Source organism: Sceloporus occidentalis, unplaced genomic scaffold (assembly GCF_023333645.1).
Source record: "Sceloporus occidentalis isolate IW3139 unplaced genomic scaffold, rSceOcc1.0.p SCAF_2, whole genome shotgun sequence".
NCBI classification, from domain to species: domain Eukaryota; kingdom Metazoa; phylum Chordata; class Lepidosauria; order Squamata; family Phrynosomatidae; genus Sceloporus; species Sceloporus occidentalis.
In genome coordinates, this window is record NW_028316982.1 from 58,292,879 (window position 1) to 58,314,361 (window position 21,483).

The following is a 21,483-nucleotide window of genomic DNA, read 5'->3' on the forward strand; positions in this document are numbered from 1 at the left end:
TAAACAGAACACCCCTTTGGAGTGGCCTGCCGTCACCCCTTTTAGTGTTGGATTGGGGCTGTGGCAACTACATGCCATAGCCCCAAACTGGCAGTTTGCCAGCACTAAAAGGAAGGGCAAAACGCTGCCCCTTTTAGAGCCAGCAAAAAGGTGAGTTTGTCATGGCAGCAGCAGCTTTTCAATCCTCCTTTGGTGCAGCAAGTTTAAATGCTGCACCAATGGAGCGCCATGATGCACCCCCGCCATGCGGTTGGGCACACAGCGTGATATCGGCATGGGGGCAGTGTGGGGGTGGCTGGCATGAATATATCATGCCCCCATGTTACCCCCACACCGGCGTATAATGCCAGTCTGTTTAGCCCTTTTGTTTCCTGAATCCAGGAACATCTGGTATTCCGTGTTCCATATACAGTAAAAGTCTTTGTCGTAGATTTTGAGTGTCATTTTCCTTACATAGGAGATTAATGCAATATTAAAATTAAATTAGATTAAAAACATTATTTGAAACAATTTAAAATACACTCATAAAGAAAAATAGAGCATACGTAATTCTATTACAAGTATATGGATTAAAACACTATTCTTTACAACATGTTTTAAATTTTCTCTTAGGTCATTTATTCATCTGTTCTCTTGTTTTTGTATTATTTTATCGATTGGTTCATCCCCCCCCCCCCTTCACTCCTTTTATTCCTTAGTAGGATTGGCAGGTCAGGGCTATTCTAGGCCCTGAAACCTAGTGATGACTCATTGTGATGTTACAAGGAGCAGCCTCTAATGTCGTCATTTAAGTTTGATACATTAAGCATCAACCACAGATGCACAGAGTCTCTCATTCAAATTAAAAAAAAACACCATGTATGAGGAGCACACACACCTACCTACCTCTTTTAAGACAGTACCTCCACCCTGAGACTCCTCTCCCTCACCCTGAAACTCAAATAAGAGTGACCAGGCCCTGAGATTTAGCAACTCTTCTCCTCAGATCTTGAATAAATTTGCTCAGAATTAAGTGTGTACTGGTGTGTTGTGGCGGGCATCGAAATACCAAGCAAAACTTGGGAATAAATTTCATCAAATATAGGATGGGGGCATATTCCTGAGTCATGCATTGCATTTAGATATGCAAATTTTTACACCTTTAGTAGTTTGATGTCTACAGCGCAGCTGTCTCTCCCCACCCTTTCCTTTTCTTTTTAACCTTCCCCATAAATGACCAGTACAGTTGTACATTCATGCTAAGGAAACAGAGGGGGAATCTTAAGGAAGTCCAGGAAAGAAAAGAGGAGACATTTTCCCCTGTCTCAGATAACTGCACAGACTACAGCAGGAGCTCTGTTCTTAACTTGGCATGATGCATAAGCCAGCTTTCAATGCCAAGCCACTGCCATTTTTATTTATACTCACTCTCGCAATGCATGGCACCTAGCATAGCATTTATCAGTTTAGGAATTCTAGTTTTCACAGAATCCAGCTAAAGTGATACATATCTCTATTGCATTGGTATTTGCTTAGAAATACAGGTTTTGAACATTAGTATGAACCCAAAGTGAGAACTGTGCCACCTCCTACATGTTGGTGGACCACAGCACTCATTATTCTTCACCTTCATTGGTTAGGACTGATGGGAGTTGCAATCCAGCAATACCCAGAGGGCCATGCATTCCCCTGCCTTAATCTAAATAAATCAAGAAAACAATGAAAAGAAGCACCCAAATTTCACAGTCAGATCTGTGCAAAAGGCTAAGCAGCTTCCTTATCCACATCACTGCCCCTACTGTACCAGTACTTCTATCCTGGTCATTTTAATGTTGTTTCATTGCTAATTTGCTTTTAAAAAAACTGTTTCTTGAGAAGCCTACACACCGGAGTTTATTAGATGGGAGGAATTTCTCTTAAATTCGAATGAAAAGAAAGTGGGGCCAGAATGCATTCACTTAAAGTTGCTAGTTTCGCACAGTAACATGAATACGCATTGCATTCGAACTGGCTTCCCATTGCCTGAAAATAGCATGTCATTGCCCGAATTTGCATGTGGCAGTCTATCACGCAATAACCTGAAACCACATGATTGCATTCAGATTGCCATTGGATTATACTTCCAATTCTCCTTGTCTGATAAACTCCACAGACTCTCTCTCAAAGCACCTTTGGGTTTGAGGCTTCTTGAAAAGAAGCCTGCTGTGCCACATAGCAGACTATTTCTGAAACCAAACGGACTTTCATAAACAAACTTGGAATAGGACAAGGAGTGGTGTTGTTCAAAGTATAATGATTCGATGAGGCATGCCTTAAAGTGATTGTAACAAAGCTGAGGTCTCCTGTTTTTTTGTTGTTTTGTCCCTTCAAGCCATTTTTGACTTATGAAAGAACTAGACAAGACCCTAAAGTGTAAAGGTATAAAGCTGAACACTAAAGTTAGAATTGTCCAAGCCATTGTATTTCCCATTACTATGTATGGATGTGAGAACTGGACAATGAAAAAAACAGAGAGGAAGAAAATTATTATCCCACATGCATGGAGTTTCATGGGGGGATTCAGATGACATACCATCTTTGATTTAAAATCCTTCAGTGTTTTCCACTAAGTATGCTGCCTCTTTTTCCTATGCATGTTTCTAGATCATAGAATCCTAGAATTCGAAGAGACCACAAGGGCCATCCAGTCCGACCATGCAGGAACTCTCCATCAAAGCATCCCCAACAGATGTCCATCCAGCCTCTGTTTAAAGACTTCCAAGGAGGGAGACTCCACCGCTCTCCGAGGAAGGAGTGTGTCCCACTGTCAAACCGCCCTTATTGCCAGGAAGTTCCTCCTAATGTTGAGGTGGAATCTTTTTTCCTGTAGTTTGCATGAAAAGAGATGAGGCTTTTATCTTAAAATTGCCTGGTTTCAAATATGGAATTTTAAGGGAAGTCCAGATAAAGATGTCTTCCGTTTGAAAACTCACTGAACAGGATTGCCACCAAACTTTTATGTTCCATTTCCTTGTTTTTCTCTAATTTTCCTTGATCAACTTTTTTCTGCTGATTACCATTTAAAAATAACCCCGGGTTTAAACATCCACCTAAGTCATCTTCATTGAATAAAGATCTTAATAAATGGTTTGAAAATACAAAAGTATTGAAAAGCTTTTTTGGTCAAGATACACACTTCAGTGTGAGAATCTTTGGACAATAAGTGAAGAAATACATCTGTTTTGAAACGGCACTAAAAATTACACCAAGAAGGAAACTTCAATAACGTAATCAACTAAACAAGAACAAATGTCAGAATATTTTTGGTTTTTGGTTTTGTTTCACATCTGCAACTTCCTTTGGTAGAAATAGAAAAAAGAGACCTATGCAGAACTCAGTATAATAATGAAACTCCTTTTAAAAAAACAAAACAAAAAAGGTGAACATTGAAAAATAGCTTTCCTTCTATTCACATAGGTCCAAAACACACTGCAGAAACAATCCAGTTTGAGACTGCTTTAACTGCCCTGGCTCAATGCTAGGGAATTCTGGGATTCGTAGTTTTGTGAGACATTTGGCTTTCTCTGTCAGAGAGCTCTGGTACTTCAATAAACTACAGTTCCCAAGATTTACCAGCTCTTAGCCTGGGCAGTTAAAACGGTCTCAAAGTGGATTATTCATGCAGTGTGTTTTGAATCAAAGTCCTGTATACAGAATGTAACATTTAAATCAATCTCAATTTTTTTTATTTCCCACAGGGGAAATCCATATGGGTAGTATACTTCGCTTTATAGTACTCTTGTCACAGGACTGTATAGTTTATTTTGTGGCAGTGTGTGTTGCACTACAGTGTCTTGGTGAATTTCTCATTCTCTTCCAAATTATTTCACCCCAGGAATAATCCAAGAAAAATTGTGGCAGAACATTTATTTTCCTGTTCTGAATATCTACCTACTGAATATTGTAGCTACTATGCTGTGGGCTGTATGTGTGTGTTGCGATGTGTGGATTGTGGTGATGTGTACAACCTCCTTGTGAAGATATGCAGTTCCTTTTCCCCAGTCATTTCTCTTCCTTTCACACTAAGGACAGCATTCTGTTAAAGACATAAACAGTTGTAGGTTGTGCTATACATGTGGAGTAATTTTGGGGGAGACAGGGCATAACAGTCGTATTCTGCCGACAGTGGTATAAGCAGAGCTGCATATGCAGATAGTGCACTCGACAAAGTAGCACGTTGTTTCTACATATCCTCTCTATGTGCTGCGTATTCCAAAATGGATTGTCAGATGTGTTCATTGATCATTGATCCATGTAACTTACACTGCCCTGATGTTCAGTATAGGGGATGGCTAACCTAACTCAGTTGGAGAATATTTACACTGCCCTGAAGTAATACAGGACCTTGGCCTTTGAGTTCTGGTAGCCGCCTGGGTCCGAGTCCTCTACTGCCAAACAAGTGGCTGTGGTTGTGATATGCATGACTTTCTTGTCCTCCATACTAATTTCAGGGTTTTAGCTTTAATTTCTCCTTCCTCTCCCCCTCCTAGTACGCAGAGATTGGATTTTTACCTCCTTCATTACAGCATTTGCTTGCTAAGTGCCCCATGGCAGCTAAAAATGGTTTAAAAATAAATAACATGCCCACAATTAAAACAGTCCCAAAGGCCAACCCTGGTTTTAGGAGACAAAACAGAATCAGTCCTAGCTGCCCCTGAGAAGCTCAGAAAGGATGGAGCCTGCCTGACTTCCATACCTAGAAAGGAGCTTTGCCTTCCTTGACCCGATGCCCCACAGGTTTCCATTGCTGCCATGGCAGCTCTCCCTTGCACTTATTTCTTTCTTTAATGGATATCCTGCCTTTCTCCCAAAGCAGAGAATACTGTATATACTTGACTATAGGTTGACCTCATGTACAAGTCGAGGGCAGTACAAGTTTTGGGGCCAAAATTATGGATTTTGATATGAACCATGGATAAGTCGAGGGTAAACCTTAGGGGATGTAACAAGGGATATAAAGGATGATGCAAAGGAAAATATACAGTTCTTTGCCCTGGAAAGGAACTCAGAGAAAGCTGCCCTGTGCTCTTGAAGGGCTTCCAACTAGGCATGCTTGATCCCTTCTAACTCATTCTGGGTTGGAAATATAGAATTGCTGAGGGTCAGTGTGATATAGCGGTTTGAGTACGACTATGGACTACGTATGACTCTGGAGACCTGGGTTCGAATCCTACTGGAAACCTACTGGGTGACCTTGGGTGAGTCACATCCTCTCAGCCTCAGAGGATGGCAAGGGGGACCCCTCTTTGAAGAAACTGGCCAAGAAAATCAGAGGATTGGGTCGCCATAAGTGCAAAGTGACCAGACAGGGCCTCCTTTTCGGCCTTCAGTCCACAAGGAATTCCCAAAAGCTCCTCCATTTTGAGCCTAAGAAGCGCTGTCTCCTGGGGGGGGGGCGGGGGGGGGGCTGACTTTCTGGGTCTTGAGTTTGGTCTTTTTCCCCAGACTGGTAGCCAGACTTTGGGTTCCCTTTCAGGCTTTCTTCCGTCCTCTTGAAGCTGCTTAGCCTTCTGTGGCTTTCCGTGGCTTCCCTGGGCATTCTGACCCGACAGTTGTTGGCCAGAAGCTCCGGGTGTGTCAGAGCCTTTTCTTGCCCAGGGGCTGGAGCTTGTGGCTGACTCTCTCTCTGGCGTTGCCTGGCCCCCTGCCCTCCACTGGCATAGTCCCCTGGCAAAGGGTCACCTGGGAGCCTCCTCCCACTCCCTCTCCAGTCCCTCGGCCTAAAAGGGGGAAGGAAGGAGGCTCTCCCTGAAGACTAGGCTGCCTGCCTGGCCTGGCGGCGGGAAGAGGGCGCTGCTGGGCCAGGAGCAGTCAGGCAGGACGGGGAGGAGGAGGAGGAGGGACTCCGCTGCTCGCTCTTCTTCTTCGGGGCCCAGGAGGAGGCTGCCTTGACCGCCCGGCGGAGAGGGACCCTTTGCCAGAGCCCCACAGGTAGGCCCCCTTCCAAGCCCCTGCCCCGGGCAGCTTTCCCCACCTCCCTCCCCTCCAGCCCCCCAGATCCCCCCAGGGCTTCCTAAAGGAGCAGGGGCAGCCCTTGCCCTCCTTGCCCAGGACTTCTCCCTTTGGAGCAGGACTTTCCCCTTAAGGCTGCATTCACACTGGAGAGATAACCCGGTTTGGCACCGCTTTAACTTGTTGTCTGGCTCAAGGCTATGGAATTCTGGGAGTTGGAGTTTGTTGTGGGGCTCCGAACGGAGCTCCGCTCGGGGGCCCACAACAAACTCCAACTCCCAGAATTCCACAGCCTTGAGTCAGACAAGTTAAAGCGGAGCCAGACCGGGTTACCGACGGGAGATCGGCCTCTCCTTCTCAGGGTCCCGATTCCCCACCCTCCGTTTCCTTGGGGAGGTCTCCCTTTGGACACTCAGCCCCCCAATAATTCCCCCCATCAGGTCCTGGTAGTTCCTCAAGGGAGGACTCCTCTTGGAAACCCACCCTGTGCCCAGGTCCTTAGTTCATAGAATCCAAGAATCCTAGAGTTGGAAGAGAGCGCAAGGGCCACCCACTCCAACCCCTTTCTTCTGCCATGCAGGAACTCTCAATCAAGCATCCCAAACAGATGGCCCTCCAGCCTCTGCTTACAGGCCTCCAGAAAAGGAGGGAGTGTGTTCCACTGTCTAACTTCCCTTACTCTCAGGAAGTTCCTCCTAAGGTTGAGCTGGAATCTCTTTCCCTGGAGCTTCCATCCCTTCCTCTGTGTGCTGTTCTCTGGAGCAGCAGAAAACAAGCTTGCTCCCTCCTCAATAGGACACCCCTTCAAATATTTGAACAGGACTATCATATCACCTCTTAACCTTCTCTTCTCCAGGCTAAACATCCCCAGCTCCCTGAGTCTTTCCTCATAGGACATGGATTACAGACCCTTCACCATTTTAGTCACCCTCCTTTGGACACATGGCTCCAGTTTCTCAACATCCTTTTTAAATTGTGGTGCCCAGAACTGGACACAATATTCCAGGTGGGGCCTGACCAGAGCAGAATGTAGTGGCACTATTTCTTCCATTGCTCCCCATCTTGCTTGCTGGATTCCCATTCTCAGGTCTCCAATTCCCTACCCATTGCACCACATCAGTTTCATTGGAGATGGCTCTTCTTGGACACTCAGGTCCCCAATTACCCACCCATTGGCCCAGTCGCTTTTGTTGGAGGTGACTCCTCTTGGACACCCGGTCCCTAGTTCTGAAATCACTATGCCACACTGACAGGAGAGTCACACAGACTCTAAGTAATACATCCCATAGAGCTCTCTGGATTCCTCTAGGGATGTGCTTCTAGGGATGCAGGATGGAAGGCAGTCCTGACCAGGGTTGTATATATCCTTACACATTTCCCTTGTGCATCTGCCCTTGTCCAGATACAGTGGTCCATTGGTATCTGCATGGGTTTGGTTCCACAATACCAAAATCTATGGCTGCTCAAACCCCATTAAATACAGTGACATTGTAAAATTGTTTCCCTTATCTAAAATGCCAAAATCAAGATTTACTTTTGAGAATTTTTTTTAATTGAAGCTATGGATGGTTGAATCCATAGATAAAAGAATTTGTGGATATAGATGGCAGACTGTATATAGATCCCTTTTCTTCATTCCAGTGCTGACCCATAACTGACTTACCTGTAATTGCAGCCTTTGAGATGCTGGTTTTGAAATTCTCTCATGTGCTTATATGTTAGACATGAGAAATGAGACCAGAATTTTTAGTCTACATATCTTTTATGTGTAGTGACTATGTAAGTATAAGTTTTCTGTTAATATGTTGAGAAATAATCAGTTGTTGGAAAGGCTTGACTGTTTAGCTATTGACTGCTGAGCTAGTCCAAGACAACTATTTTATATTAATAAGGTCAAAGAGTACCACACATTTTGTGTGTGTGTGTTTTAAAAGTAATAGTTAATGTATGTCTCTAAAATATGTGCTATAATGACAAGATAAATGGTTCTCATGGAATTCAACTATATACCTATAGGGTTTCACTATAAAGAACTACTGTACTGCCATTTGCAAAAGTTTGGTTTTAGTATGCTGTTTTGTATACTTCTCTGTTTGATATTTAATTTATTCTATATCTATACTATTTAGGATGGGTGAATTAAAATTTTGGTTTAAAAATCAGTCTCTTTCTATCTGAAGACAAGAGTGTAGCATACATTCACATTCTTATCTTACAGAACCTTTCTGGACCAGGTTTGTGTTTGAATCCTAACTCCAGCTATTTTTCTTTTTAATATAATATACCTATTGAGATCATAGTGAAGCTCAGCTATAACTTCATGTTTACTGAGTTACAGTCTGGCAATCATGATTTGCACATTCTGTGAATCTCAGTGAGCAACTGTCACATTCCACAAATTTTAAAAATACTACAAAGATCAGCTAGCTGTACTCTGGAGAGGATGGAAAGGTACAATTAAATGTTTGTTTTTATTGGAAACCACTCTCTGCAGTACCAGATTCCTGCATGGAAATTGTGTGGTTCTCATGTCTAGATTGTAATGTGTGATACCTCTGCTCATAAGTAAATTGGTGTGTGTTGATATAGAAATGTCCATGTTCTAGCATGACACTAAGGTCTAGTATACTAGATCATTTGCCAGATAAAGAGTAACACACAGGGCCTACATGCCTTAGCAAAACCATCTGGTATTGTTACATTTTCTTGCACCATCTCCAGTACTGCTATTACTTGGACCCTCAATTGCTTTTATTCCCAGTGTTCTCTTCACATTAGTTTCTAGGCTTATTTAATGGTGGGCCTCTGATGGGTCCAGTACCTTGTACCTGATACTCTAGCATGTTAGACCTTGTTGTCAGGCCTGAACATGGACATTTCTGTATCAACACACATCAATTTACTTATGAGCAGAAATATCACACATTACAATCCATACATGAGAACCACAAAATTTCCACCGAGGAATCTGGTAAAGCAGAGTTTTCCAATAAAAACAAATGTTTAAATTTTACCTTCCCACACTCTCTCCAGGGAAAACTAACTGTGAGCATTACTGCAGTGACCACAATTGCTGCTGGATAAGTCTGTTTGATTGTGAAGATACACACTAAGTAGTTATTCACCCTGTGAAAATAATCCAGGATGAATCTGGGTTGAAACTTCACTGTTTACACGCATCCCAAATTAACCTGATTAAGGGAGGTGGCTACCAAAAAATCCATTTAATCTAAGATAACAGGGACGTGGCTAGGATTTTAGGGGGGGGGGTCCAGACTAAGTGCCACCATTATAATGGGGCTTGGGTGTGGCAGCACAGCAGCACACACCATTCATTTTTCTAATGGAAGGGGGGGTTCGGACCCCTTGGCTACGTCCCTAAAGATAATTGATATCGTGTTTTTCATTTGAGTTTTTTTTAAAGATCTGCATCATCAGTAGTGTGAATAACCCATGCCAGTGGTGCTGAATCTATGGCATGCATGCCAGAGGTGGCACTCAGAGCCCTCTCTGTGGGCACACACTCTGTCACTTCAGCACAGAGTTTGCCAGAATTTGTTACTAGAAAGCCAGAGAAACTTGGTTGGCACTTCGTGATAAATAAGTGGGTTTTGGGCTGCAGTTTGGGCACTCGGTCTGTAAAAGGTTCGTCATCACTGACCTATGCAAATAGACCCGAATAGACTTGGGATAAAACGCTGCCTATCTTGAATGCGTACCGAATGCATTCGCTTTGCCGACTCAATATTTATTTGGATGCTTGCACGTGTGAGCAGCTGAACTTGCAGAGATGCACATTGATGCAGTATGAATAGTGTGAATAACAAACCCAGAATGCATGTGTGAGATGATTTGCATCATCGTGCAAAAAAAAAAAAAAAAGATGTCTCAATGACCCCTAAGAGGTAGAGGCAGGTAATTACAGCAGCACAACTACTGCAGAGCCCAAGTAGAAATAGTTCTGGGAGTTTCACCCAAGGGTGCCCTGTGATGGACCCCACACCCTGAAAAATGTTGGAGTCAGATCTCTGTGTCTGTGTAGAATTCATAGTTTAGAAAAATGATTTGGGGGGGGGGGGTGGGGGGGTGGACTATAACTCAATAAATCTTCTAGCCAGCACAGCCACAGATGATGCTGACTGCGGGATTTTGTACTCCAAAACACATACACAATAAAACCTTTCAAAGTTCTGCTACAATTGTCACATTATTATATGTTACTCTTTATCTATGACTTCCATATAAGAATTTGGCATGCTATGAATTGACCCTGAGTGGCTTAAATTTTACAGTCCTTGTAAATGCTTTTTTGGTAGTGTTTTCATTCCTGAATATCAGTTTATTGGCAGCACTACAAAGAGAGGAGGAGCTGTCATTCCTAGGCTGAGGCAGTTAGTTGTTCAGTGCTCCTGTATTCTATCCTTTCAGGGGTAAAAGTGGCATGCAAGATGTTGGAAGAGTAAATTCTGGAATTCTTTAAAAACAAATTTTGTCAGTAGGGGAAATGCAGTGTTCTGGAAGAACTCCTTAGCACTGAGTAGGAAGGTAGGCCAAGTATTGCAAAGTTGTGCTGTGCTTATTCCTAACAGCAAGTTTCTTCTCACTTCTGAAGGCTTGTGACATTTGAAAGATGTCACTTGCACCCACGTTAAAGTGCTTGACTCTGTGTGTGCGTGCTGATTTAGCTGGTGTCTTCCTTATTTGGCTCAAGCTGTTTAATCAGAGCTTGAGAGCATTCCTGCCATCTGGACCTACTGTCAAGAACAGCTGTCATATCTACAGGAATGGGTCACACCAGCGTTCAGATGAGCAGCACAGCTATTTCCTATGTCGTGTTGACAGTGTTTTGCTGATGTAGGCCTTCTGAGAGAAAAAAAGAGGAGCATTCGCATTTGGGCACAAAAGGACGTATTATTTATTTATGTTCTTACTGTGGTCACATGAAAACCCTCTAGCACTTTTTAACAATGAGCTCAGGTGATGCAATTTTTATATGATTTACATTTTATACTGTATCTAAAAATGACCCTAACTTATAGTCCACACTTCTTTAGGTGACCTATTTTAATTGTCATCCATTGATGACACTTAGTGTCATCAATTCCTGCAATGTTTCTTACTTATCTTTGGACAAATACCATATGGTGTCCTTCATTCTAGCTACTATCTTGTTTATTGTGATGATGTGCCTTTAAGTTGTTTCCAACTTATAGCAACCCTAATTGGGTTTTCTTGGCAAGATTTTTCCAGGGGGGGGGGTTGTCTTTGCCTCCTCCTGAGGTTTAGAGAGTGTGACTTGCCCTAAGTCACCGAGTGGGTTTCCGTGGCTCAGCGGGGATTTGAACCCGTCTTCAGAGTCATAGTCCAAAGCTCAAACCAGTATACCACCCTGGCTCTTTTTAGCTACTATCTGCTTTCTTTGTTATCGGAATTCTTTTCTTTTAATGTGAGATGATTTTGCATACAAACCCTTCCTTGTCACAGTTGCTTCCTATTCTGCTTCCTATTCTATTACTTTTCCTTCTTATTTTTTTTGACTGGGGAAAATGGAACAAATGCCATCAACCAGTCTTAACTTCAGAGTTGCCTTTCTTACCACATTGTTATCTTTCTGAAGTCTCTCTTCTCACCCCCACTTTTTCATATGAAATACATGGCTACATTTCTGCTTTTTTGGTATTATCTGATTTTAAGTAAATTGCCAGAGCCATGATTCTGATAAGGGGAAGGATGTATATACTGGAGACATGTAAAAAAATCTACAGCTACAAGAGGGCACAAAGTAAACCAGAAGATAAAGAACTCTAACACAATACTATGCCAGAGCTCAACCACAAATTCCCTATTTTATATCAGTTATCTTATGTAGAATGTTATTCCTTTGGGTGTGTTGAATTTTTTCCCCACTTGCTTTTGTTATTTCCAATAACCAATATCTCTATTATCCATTGTGTCTATGGCATTTTCTAGTCTACAGAATATATTAGCACATCTATTGCATGTGCCATTAAATTGTGGTGTTGTGGTACATTTTGAAATACTTGCTGCTGACATGGACAGTGCTCATAGCTGCGTCCCAAAAGAAGAGTTGGCTTGATGTATATCAACAAACCAATTCTAGCTATGGATAGCTCCACCAGGAGCAGGTTTTCTGGGTATTTATTGGCCATTCAGGACCAAACCATTCCAAAATACTCTGCATTACAACAATAAAAGTCACAAAGAAGTGTTGCTAAAAAAACTGATCCACACCTCTCCCCATCAGTGAAACAGAGAGGCTCCACCTAATCTTGAAGTATAATAAGAAGGCCTGACAAAAGCATGAAATGACTTCATTATCATAATCCTTGCTAACCAATTTGACCATGTGGTTTCTGGTTTGGCTATAACGCTGCCATTTAGTATAAACTAGTAAGACAGGAGGAGAGCTAACATCTGGTTCAAGAACTGTTAAATGTTGAACTGTGATTTGAACCTGATTCACTCATGTTTGAACCCAGAAGTTTATTCATCTCACCTTATTGCATTATGTTAATTTCTAGTCCTTGTTAACAAAGTACTTTCTCTTCTTCTCAATGTTGTCATTTGTACATTTCTTAAAGGTGTTTACTAGGGTGTTCAGATCTTTATGGTGCATTGCACAGAGATGTGCTCACTAGACCAGGGCTGGGACTTATATGGCCCTTCAGATGTTGAACTGGAACTATCAGCAGCTCCACTCTGTATAGCCAGTTATGAGGAATACAATGAGGAATTGCAGCCCAACAACATGTGGAGGACCACCTGGTTTCCATCCCTGCACTGAAGTCTTTTCTTCTGTAATTCTATATGGTTTTCCTATGGGAACTGCAAAAGTGCTTATTACCACAAAGACGAAAACCTTGCTTTGGATATACAGGTGTCTTCTTTTAATTGTTTTTCCCCCCAGTGCAACTCTGGGAAGATCCACTGACTGATACATTAGAGACTCTAGTTGTGATTGACAGAGCTGGTTTATTGATTTGCCCAATATTCCAACCCTTAATTGCCAGAGGCTTCAGACATAGTTTTTATCATACTATAAATGAAATTTTATGGTTGTGTGTATGCCATGGGATGATATTGTCTTCAACTGGTCCCTGCCTGTGTTTGCTCAAAAATTCTTATTTTTTTCCTTGACCAAAATATGGCTTAAGGAAATAAAAATGGAAAAGGTGAACAATATTTTTGGTTAGTATTACTAGAAGCCCTCTGTTTGAAAGCACTCTTGAAACAAAATCACAGTGCCTGAATTTCTTCCAAGCAAATTAATGTAGACACTCATTCTTGTGTATTTCTCCCCCCCTTTCTCTTACCTTTCCCCCATTTAACTGTTCGAAGTGTTTGAGAATCGTAACAATATGTAAAGATTTATTTATTTTATACTTTCCCATATCACTAAATTTCACTTGTAAAAATCCAAAACGGTTTGCAATATTATAATAATAAAATAATAAATAAAAGTTTTATTTATATACCGCAACCTTCCATAGATCAGGGCGGTTTACAACAGTGAAAAATACATAAATCAACAAATCGCGCGCAAACAGTGCATCAAAGAAACAATAAAAACAATAAAAAGGATAAAACCCCAATTAGCCCTTCCTCATGGCCACGGAAGAGGAGGGAGGCCCTAAAAAGATGTTCATGGGGGGAATGCTTGATGAAATAAGAAGGTCTTTAAATCCTTCTTAAATTGGGCCAGGGAGGTAGTCGAGCGGAGCTCAGCGGGCAGCGTATTCCAGAGGGCCGGGGCGGCGATGGAAAACGTCCGCTTAGTGACGGAAGAAAGCCTAGCCCCTGGCACCTTCAGGAGTTGCTGCCCAGATGTTCTGAGGGTGCGGGACGGAATATATGGGGAGAGGCGGTCCTTCAGGTATCCTGGACCCAAGCCATTTAGGGCTTTATAGGTAATTACCAACGCCTTATATTGAGCTCGGAAGCGAATAGGCAGCCAGTGAAGATCTTTTAAAATCGGTGTTATATGGCTGGTCCTGGGAGCACCAGTGACCAGCCGGGCTGCCATATTCTGCACCAATTGTAGCTTCCGAGTTTGGTATAAGGGTTGCCCCATGTAGAGTACATTGCAAAAATCCAATCTTGAGGTTACCAGAGCATGTACGATCGTTTCAAGGTCCCTCTGGGCCAGGTATGGGCGCAGCTGGCGAATCGGCCGAAGCTGATAACATGTGCTCCTGACCGTCGCACTCACCTGAGCAGTCAGGTGAAGCGACGAATCCAGAAGCACCCCCAGACTGCGCACGGAGTCCTTCACAGGGAGCGTGACCCCGTTCAGGACAGGTGGAACCACCACCATTCCAGGACCAGGGGAACCTATCACTAGTACCTCCGTTTTCTCTGGATTCAGCTTGAGTCGGTTTTCCCTCATCCAGCCCATTACTGACTCCAGACAGGCCACAAGAGGAGAGACACCATCCCTAGTCACTGCATCAGTCGGAGACATAGAGAAAATAATTTGGGTGTCATCAGCGTACTGATAACCCCGCGCCCCATGTCTCCGGATGACCTCTCCCAGCGGTTTCATGTAAATGTTAAATAGCATGGGAGACAGAATGGCCCCTTGAGGGACCCCGGTTTTAAGGGGCCTCTCGTCGGAGCATACGTCTCCCAGCTGCACCATCTGGGACCTCCCAGAGAGGTAGGACCGGAACCACTGGAGCGCAGTGCCCCCGATTCCCACCTCCGCTAGGCGCCCCAGAAGGATACCATGGTCTATGGTATCGAAAGCCGCTGAGATGTCCAAGAGCACCAGCAGGGACACGCTTCCCCTGTCGATACCCAGACGGAGATCATCGACCAAGGCGACCATGGCCGTCTCAACCCCGTAACCCGCCCGGAAGCCAGTTTGAAATGGGTCTAGATAATCCGTTTCATCCAAGACCGTCTGAAGTTGGATTGCAACCGCCCTCTCGATCACCTTCCCCAAAAATGGCAGCAGCGAAACTGGCCGATAATTATTATATACCAGGGGGTCGAGGGAGGGCTTTTTCAGAATAGGTTTTACAATGGCCAATTTGAGTTCTGATGGAAATTGGCCCTCCCTCAAAGATGTATTAATAATCCGGCGTAACAACGAAGTTACCGCCGGTCCCCCCTGGGCCGCTAGCCACGAGGGACAGGGATCGAGAGAGCAGGTCGTCTTCCGGACTCTTCCGAGGAGCTTGTCCACATCATCGGTACTCACCAACTCAAATCGATCCAGTACAATAAAGTCCACGGAGGCTCTGGACACCTCTACCCTAGGTTTTGCTTGAATGTCGGCGTTAAGACCTTCGCTTATCCGAGAGGTTTTATCCGCAAAAAAGTCGTTAAATTGGTCACAGCAGGCCTTAGAAGGTTCAAGGATCTGGTTCAGGGAGGGGGGGAGCTGAGTTAGCTCCCTGACCACCCTGAACAACTCTGCTGGACGCGACTCTGCGGACGCAATGCGAGCAGCATAGAACGAATTCTTTGTTGCTCGTATTGCCTCTCCGTAGTCCTCTAACAGTTGGTCTAGGAGAGCCTTGTCGTCTAAGCAAAGGTATTTCCGCCAACGGTACTCTAGCCGTCGCAGTGCCTGCTTCCTAGCCCGGAGGTCTTCCGTATACCAAGGCTTACATTTGGAAGCGGGCCTGAGAGGGCGCTTCGGGGCGATACTGTGTATAGCCCTTGAAAGACCGGTATTCCAGATACCGGTGAGGGCATCAACAGAATCGCCGTCGCTACCAACCATGAGCCCCTCTAAGGCCTCTTGGAACCTTCCAGGTTCCATCAGCCTTCGAGGGTGGACCATCCGAATAGGTCCACCACCCCCGGGGGGGATCTGGGTAGAGACCTTGATTTTTGCCTCTACCAGGAAATGATCCGTCCATGACAAGGGGGAAATATTAACTATTTCCGCCCACGGATTTTCCGCATCCGAACAGAAGACCAAATCGAGATGTATTACCTGCACAATGTGTGGGACCCTGTATCAGCTGGGACAGGCCCATGGCTGCCATGGTTTCCATGAATTCCCGAGCCGCACCGGATGGAACATAGCTGGCCGCAAGAGGGATGTTGAGGTCGCCCAGGACAAGAAGCCTGGGCGTCTCCAACATCAGCTCTGCGACCAACTGTGTCAGCTCGTTAAGGGAGTCCGCTAATGCACGGGGTGGCCGATACACTAACAGAATCCCTAGACTGTCCCTAGCCTTTAGGGTCAGGTAGATACACTCAATATGGGACGTCTGTCGGATGTGGTTCCTGATGAGGGACACGGTGTTCCTATGTATCGAGGCCACACCCCCCCCCCACCCACCTAACCTGCGCTGGTCCTTCACCGAGAACCCAGCAGGCAGGGCCTGAGCCCACATAGCATCCCCTTCAGGCCCTAGCCAGGTCTCGGTAATGCAAGCCAGGTCACATTTTGAGTCCTCCACAAGGTCGTGGAGGATGTGGGTCTTGTTATTGATAGACCTGGCATTGCACAGGAGCAGTGACAGGGTTTGTGGCACGGTTGGAGCGACCCTCAGGTTCCTTTGGTTGGGAGGGGGACCGGAAGGAGGGATAGATATGATGCATCGATCCCTCCTTCCCCTGGAACGTAAGCCCCTTCTCCCACCGCCATACCTCCCCTTGCCCCACACTACCTCAATAGGAGCTCCGCTCAGCACGATGTTATCCCTTCCCTCCCCAGCCTGTGCATTCCCCGCCACCAGTTCCTCCCCCCATCCCACCGTGGCAATATAAAGAGCAGGGGTTTAGCCACCCCAGGCATCCCCTGCTCTAAGGGCTCGAACCCAGCCTCCCTAACCCACCTAAAAAACGCGCTTGCTCTCTGGGGAGCCGCAGATGGTAAGTCCTGGGCGGCTCCTCCGCGTGGGTGCGCAGCAGCGCAGTGTCCTCCAAACACGGAGGGCCGTCCAGCGGCACAGCGGTGGCCCCAGCAGCAGCAACACAGTCCTTGGGGGCGGGCAGAGGCGGGACGGAGGAGGAGGGCCAGACGCGTTGGATTTATCTAGGTCGCTCTCACCGACACGCCCCCTCCTCCGCCTTCCTCCAGGTGTTCCTGGCCCCCGGGATGGGCGCTTGCTCTCTGGGGAGCCGCAGATGGTAAGTCCTGGGCGGCTCCTCCGCGTGGGTGCGCAGCAGCGCAGTGTCCTCCAAACACGGAGGGCCGTCCAGCGGCACAGTGGTGGCCCCAGCAGCAGCAACACAGTCCTTGGGGGCGGGCAGAGGCGGGACGGAGGAGGAGGGCCAGACGCGTTGGATTTATCTAGGTCGCTCTCACCGACACGCCCCCTCCTCCGCCTTCCTCCAGGTGTTCCTGGCCCCCGGGATGGGCGCTTGCTCTCTGGGGAGCCGCAGATGGTAAGTCCTGGGCGGCTCCTCCGCGTGGGTGCGCAGCAGCGCAGTGTCCTCCAAACACGGAGGGCCGTCCAGCGGCACAGCGGTGGCCCCAGCAGCAGCAACACAGTCCTTGGGGGCGGGCAGAGGCGGGACGGAGGAGGAGGGCCAGACGCGTTGGATTTATCTAGGTCGCTCTCACCGACACGCCCCCTCCTCCGCCTTCCTCCAGGTGTTCCTGGCCCCCGGGATGGGCGCTTGCTCTCTGGGGAGCCGCAGATGGTAAGTCCTGGGCGGCTCCTCCGCGTGGGTGCGCAGCAGCGCAGTGTCCTCCAAACACGGAGGGCCGTCCAGCGGCACAGCGGTGGCCCCAGCAGCAGCAACACAGTCCTTGGGGGCGGGCAGAGGCGGGACGGAGGAGGAGGGCCAGACGCGTTGGATTTATCTAGGTCGCTCTCACCGACACGCCCCCTCCTCCGCCTTCCTCCAGGTGTTCCTGGCCCCCGGGATGGGCGCTTGCTCTCTGGGGAGCCGCAGATGGTAAGTCCTGGGCGGCTCCTCCGCGTGGGTGCGCAGCAGCGCAGTGTCCTCCAAACACGGAGGGCCGTCCAGCGGCACAGCGGTGGCCCCAGCAGCAGCAACACAGTCCTTGGGGGCGGGCAGAGGCGGGACGGAGGAGGAGGGCCAGACGCGTTGGATTTATCTAGGTCGCTCTCACCGACACGCCCCCTCCTCCGCCTTCCTCCAGGTGTTCCTGGCCCCCGGGATGGGCGCTTGCTCTCTGGGGAGCCGCAGATGGTAAGTCCTGGGCGGCTCCTCCGCGTGGGTGCGCAGCAGCGCAGTGTCCTCCAAACACGGAGGGCCGTCCAGCGGCACAGCGGTGGCCCCAGCAGCAGCAACACAGTCCTTGGGGGCGGGCAGAGGCGGGACGGAGGAGGAGGGCCAGACGCGTTGGATTTATCTAGGTCGCTCTCACCGACACGCCCCCTCCTCCGCCTTCCTCCAGGTGTTCCTGGCCCCCGGGATGGGCGCTTGCTCTCTGGGGAGCCGCAGATGGTAAGTCCTGGGCGGCTCCTCCGCGTGGGTGCGCAGCAGCGCAGTGTCCTCCAAACACGGAGGGCCGTCCAGCGGCACAGCGGTGGCCCCAGCAGCAGCAACACAGTCCTTGGGGGCGGGCAAGTACAATAAAAAGTCCCAAGTACAATAAAATCATGCAATAAAACAATAAACTTCAAATAAAACAATAAAATAAAACATTTGCTGTGTGTATATTTGCAGACAACATACTTGCATGTTGTATTAAATGTGTTCACGAGTAGCTACATTGCATTGTACCCCACCACTTTTTTTCTGCCTGGAAAGAACTATGAATAGGTGGTATAGTGCCAGATGCCAAGCTGCAGTCTTCTTGGGAGTAAGCCCCACTAAGAACAGTGAGACTTATCTCTGAGTAAACATGCTTAGGATTATAGAATCCTTTTGGTTTCTTTTACTAATCATGACTTCATGCATAGCTTGTATTTATAACCACTCTCCACTCAGTATAGATGATACTGCGAACACGCAAGCATATCCGCACTCAGTTTTGTAACCTAAAATCTACAGATAAGTTTGCATTCTCACATTAGTTATGTATACAGATTCCTTGTGTAGATTTATGTTCTGTCTTCTTCACTGTAGGTGTGAACTATGAGTATGTGTATGTGCCTTCACGTTACCTGTTGATTTATAGTAGCCACATAAATTTCATAAAAGTTTTCTTAGGTAAGGAATACTCAGAGGTGGTTTTGCCAGTTCCTTCCTCTGAAATATAGCCTACAGCACCTGATATTCATTGGTGGTCTGCCATCCAAGTACTAACTAGAGCTGATCCTGCTTAGCTTCCAAATCAAATGGGATCTGGTTCCTTTGAGGTATTTAGACCATTGGGTGTGACCTATATTACCAAGTTTTCTTGTCAGAATTAATAGTAGGAATAGCAAGTGTAGTACCAATGCCAGTTCTGTATTGAGCTTAGTACTGTAATTTCTTTCTCTTGCTAATTTGTTATAATTAGTTTGTTTCCTGTTGTTTTACTTGTTGATATTACCTGGGAACACCCTTGAACATCTGTGATGCAGCGTTCCAAATACAGGTGCTTGCAAATTGTATGGGGATATATAATATGTGTCTAACAACATCTGATAGCTCTGGGTAAGCACAGAGAACCTGATGTCAACTGCCAATAGAAGTAAAAAGATACTGCTGCAGAATGCTTAGTTTCATCCTGCCAGCCATTGCTTATATTGGCCTGTTACAGACAGCCAAAATAAAGCTGCTTCGAGTCACTTTGGAGGTATAGTATTTCAATGATGCATGAGTCTGGAAGCTTCACCAAAGCTGCACTCCAGTCTTTAGGACTGGAGTGTGGCTTTGGTGCGGCCTTTGGACTCTTAGGACACATGTATCATTGAAATACCATACCTCCAAAGTGACTCGAAGCAGCTTTATTTTGGCTGTCTGTAACAGGCCATTGTGTCCTTGGCCTAAATAGGGCTAGATATGCATGAGGGCCAATTCACATGACTCTGAACCATGTGGCTGGCTCCTCACTTTTTGTCTGAGCTGACTCTTCCCATCAGTATGAATTCTTAACTGCAGGCAAGCATATACCTCTGAACATCCTGGTATGGATACAATGGACAATTCAACACACCACTGTCAGTTTGCTTCAGGATTCTTTGCAGTGGCCATCTGTGTCTGTGCTCAGCATCACCACTGGCGCATTCACATCTGGGCTTAGGAACACTACCCACCCAAAGAGAAAATAAGTGGTAGGCTTTGTATCCAGGGGTTGTGGGAACTGGCTCCCAGTGTGTTCAGGAAGTGGGCCAAAAGTGTGTATGTCACTGACTAGACAAACATTTTGCTCCGTGCTCAGAAGCAGAGATGGAAAGAGTGAGCCTCAGAGAGAGTTTGTATCTTAAGTCTGTTGAGCATTTTACTCTTTGATATAGTCTGTAGTAATATGGTCATGTTGAGGTAGGGTTTGAAGATTTGGTAGAATTTTGACAAACAGATCAACTGTGTCATCTTTCTTAAATAAGCTGTCCCAGTATGAATGGTGTTTTTTGATGTTCTCTGTAGAAGTTAGGAGAATGTCTCTGCAAAACAGTGACAGTGCTGGCTAATGGTTCTGGGAACTATAGTCCAAATGCAATATATCTAAACTCTGCATTTGAACAGGAACAGCACAGAAGTGCTGCATAGCTTCCTCCTCCTCCTCCTCCTCCTCCTCTTGTACTAGCAACACTTTGTCCTTCTGAGGATGTTCAACATCCCTAACTATTTTGGGGTCTTTTTTGTCTCTGTCAGAAAATAACCTCCAGTTGCAGAGAGCTAAGTATCTGGGGAATGAGGAACACATAACTGATTATGCCTTTACAATTTTCGGGTTTGGGAGCACTCAAGCAATACAAGATCTCATGCCTGACTTAACAATACAAGTGGGTATTAAATTTAATTCATAGAGCCTGGTGGGAGATTTCCTTGCACTAATGGCAGTAAGTGAGTCCTCACCTAAAGTTCAAATCTTTGGCATTGAAGCTTGTTATGATTAATGTCCTGAGAGAAAATGGAGCTGTTGTTTCCCAGGATGGGAATTTGTCTCTCCCCCACATGAGACAAAGTCACTACTTGGGTCTCTCTTTGGTGGAGTAGGCATCTCCCTTTGCTTTCTCTCTAGTTGTCCTATCTAGGTCAGTGGGGTGGGCCCAACCAGATGGTGAGTGTAGTCATTGTTACTTCTTTCCAGTTTGTTAGCAGATGATATAAACTGACGTTTTTTAAAAAAATATATAACACAACAAATAGAGGAAAGATAAAATAAAGACCCAATTGAGATACAAGATGAATAGGGAAATATAGCCTTGTGAAGAACAGTTTCTAAATATATGTCTCCCTGAGGTGGGAATTAATTGCAGGGCAGAGAGTTGTTTCTCTTAGTATTTTGTTTGTAATTTAGTTAGTGCTCTACACCAGCATGATTATGCTGGCGTACGTGACTGTGTGGTGGTGGCAGTGGGTAGGGGAGGCACAGCTGCAAGGGAAAGTAGGCAGAGCCTTTTACATCAATACAGTACTGGGAGAAGGAGGATGTTGGTGCAGAGCAACCTATTTTACCAGTGC

The 21,483-nt window shown here is 45.9% G+C and overlaps 1 protein-coding gene across 1 annotated transcript in view; it reads left to right on the forward strand.

The window, feature by feature from the left end:
• Positions 1–5,806: 5,806 nt before the first annotated feature.
• Positions 5,807–21,483, forward strand: part of LOC149318393 (dynamin-binding protein-like) — an 87,355-nt gene continuing 71,678 nt past the window's right edge. The window contains exon 1 of the mRNA XM_089509598.1: positions 5,807–5,949. The gene's annotated coding sequence lies outside the window, so the exon portion shown is untranslated. The remainder of the gene's footprint in view (positions 5,950–21,483) is intronic.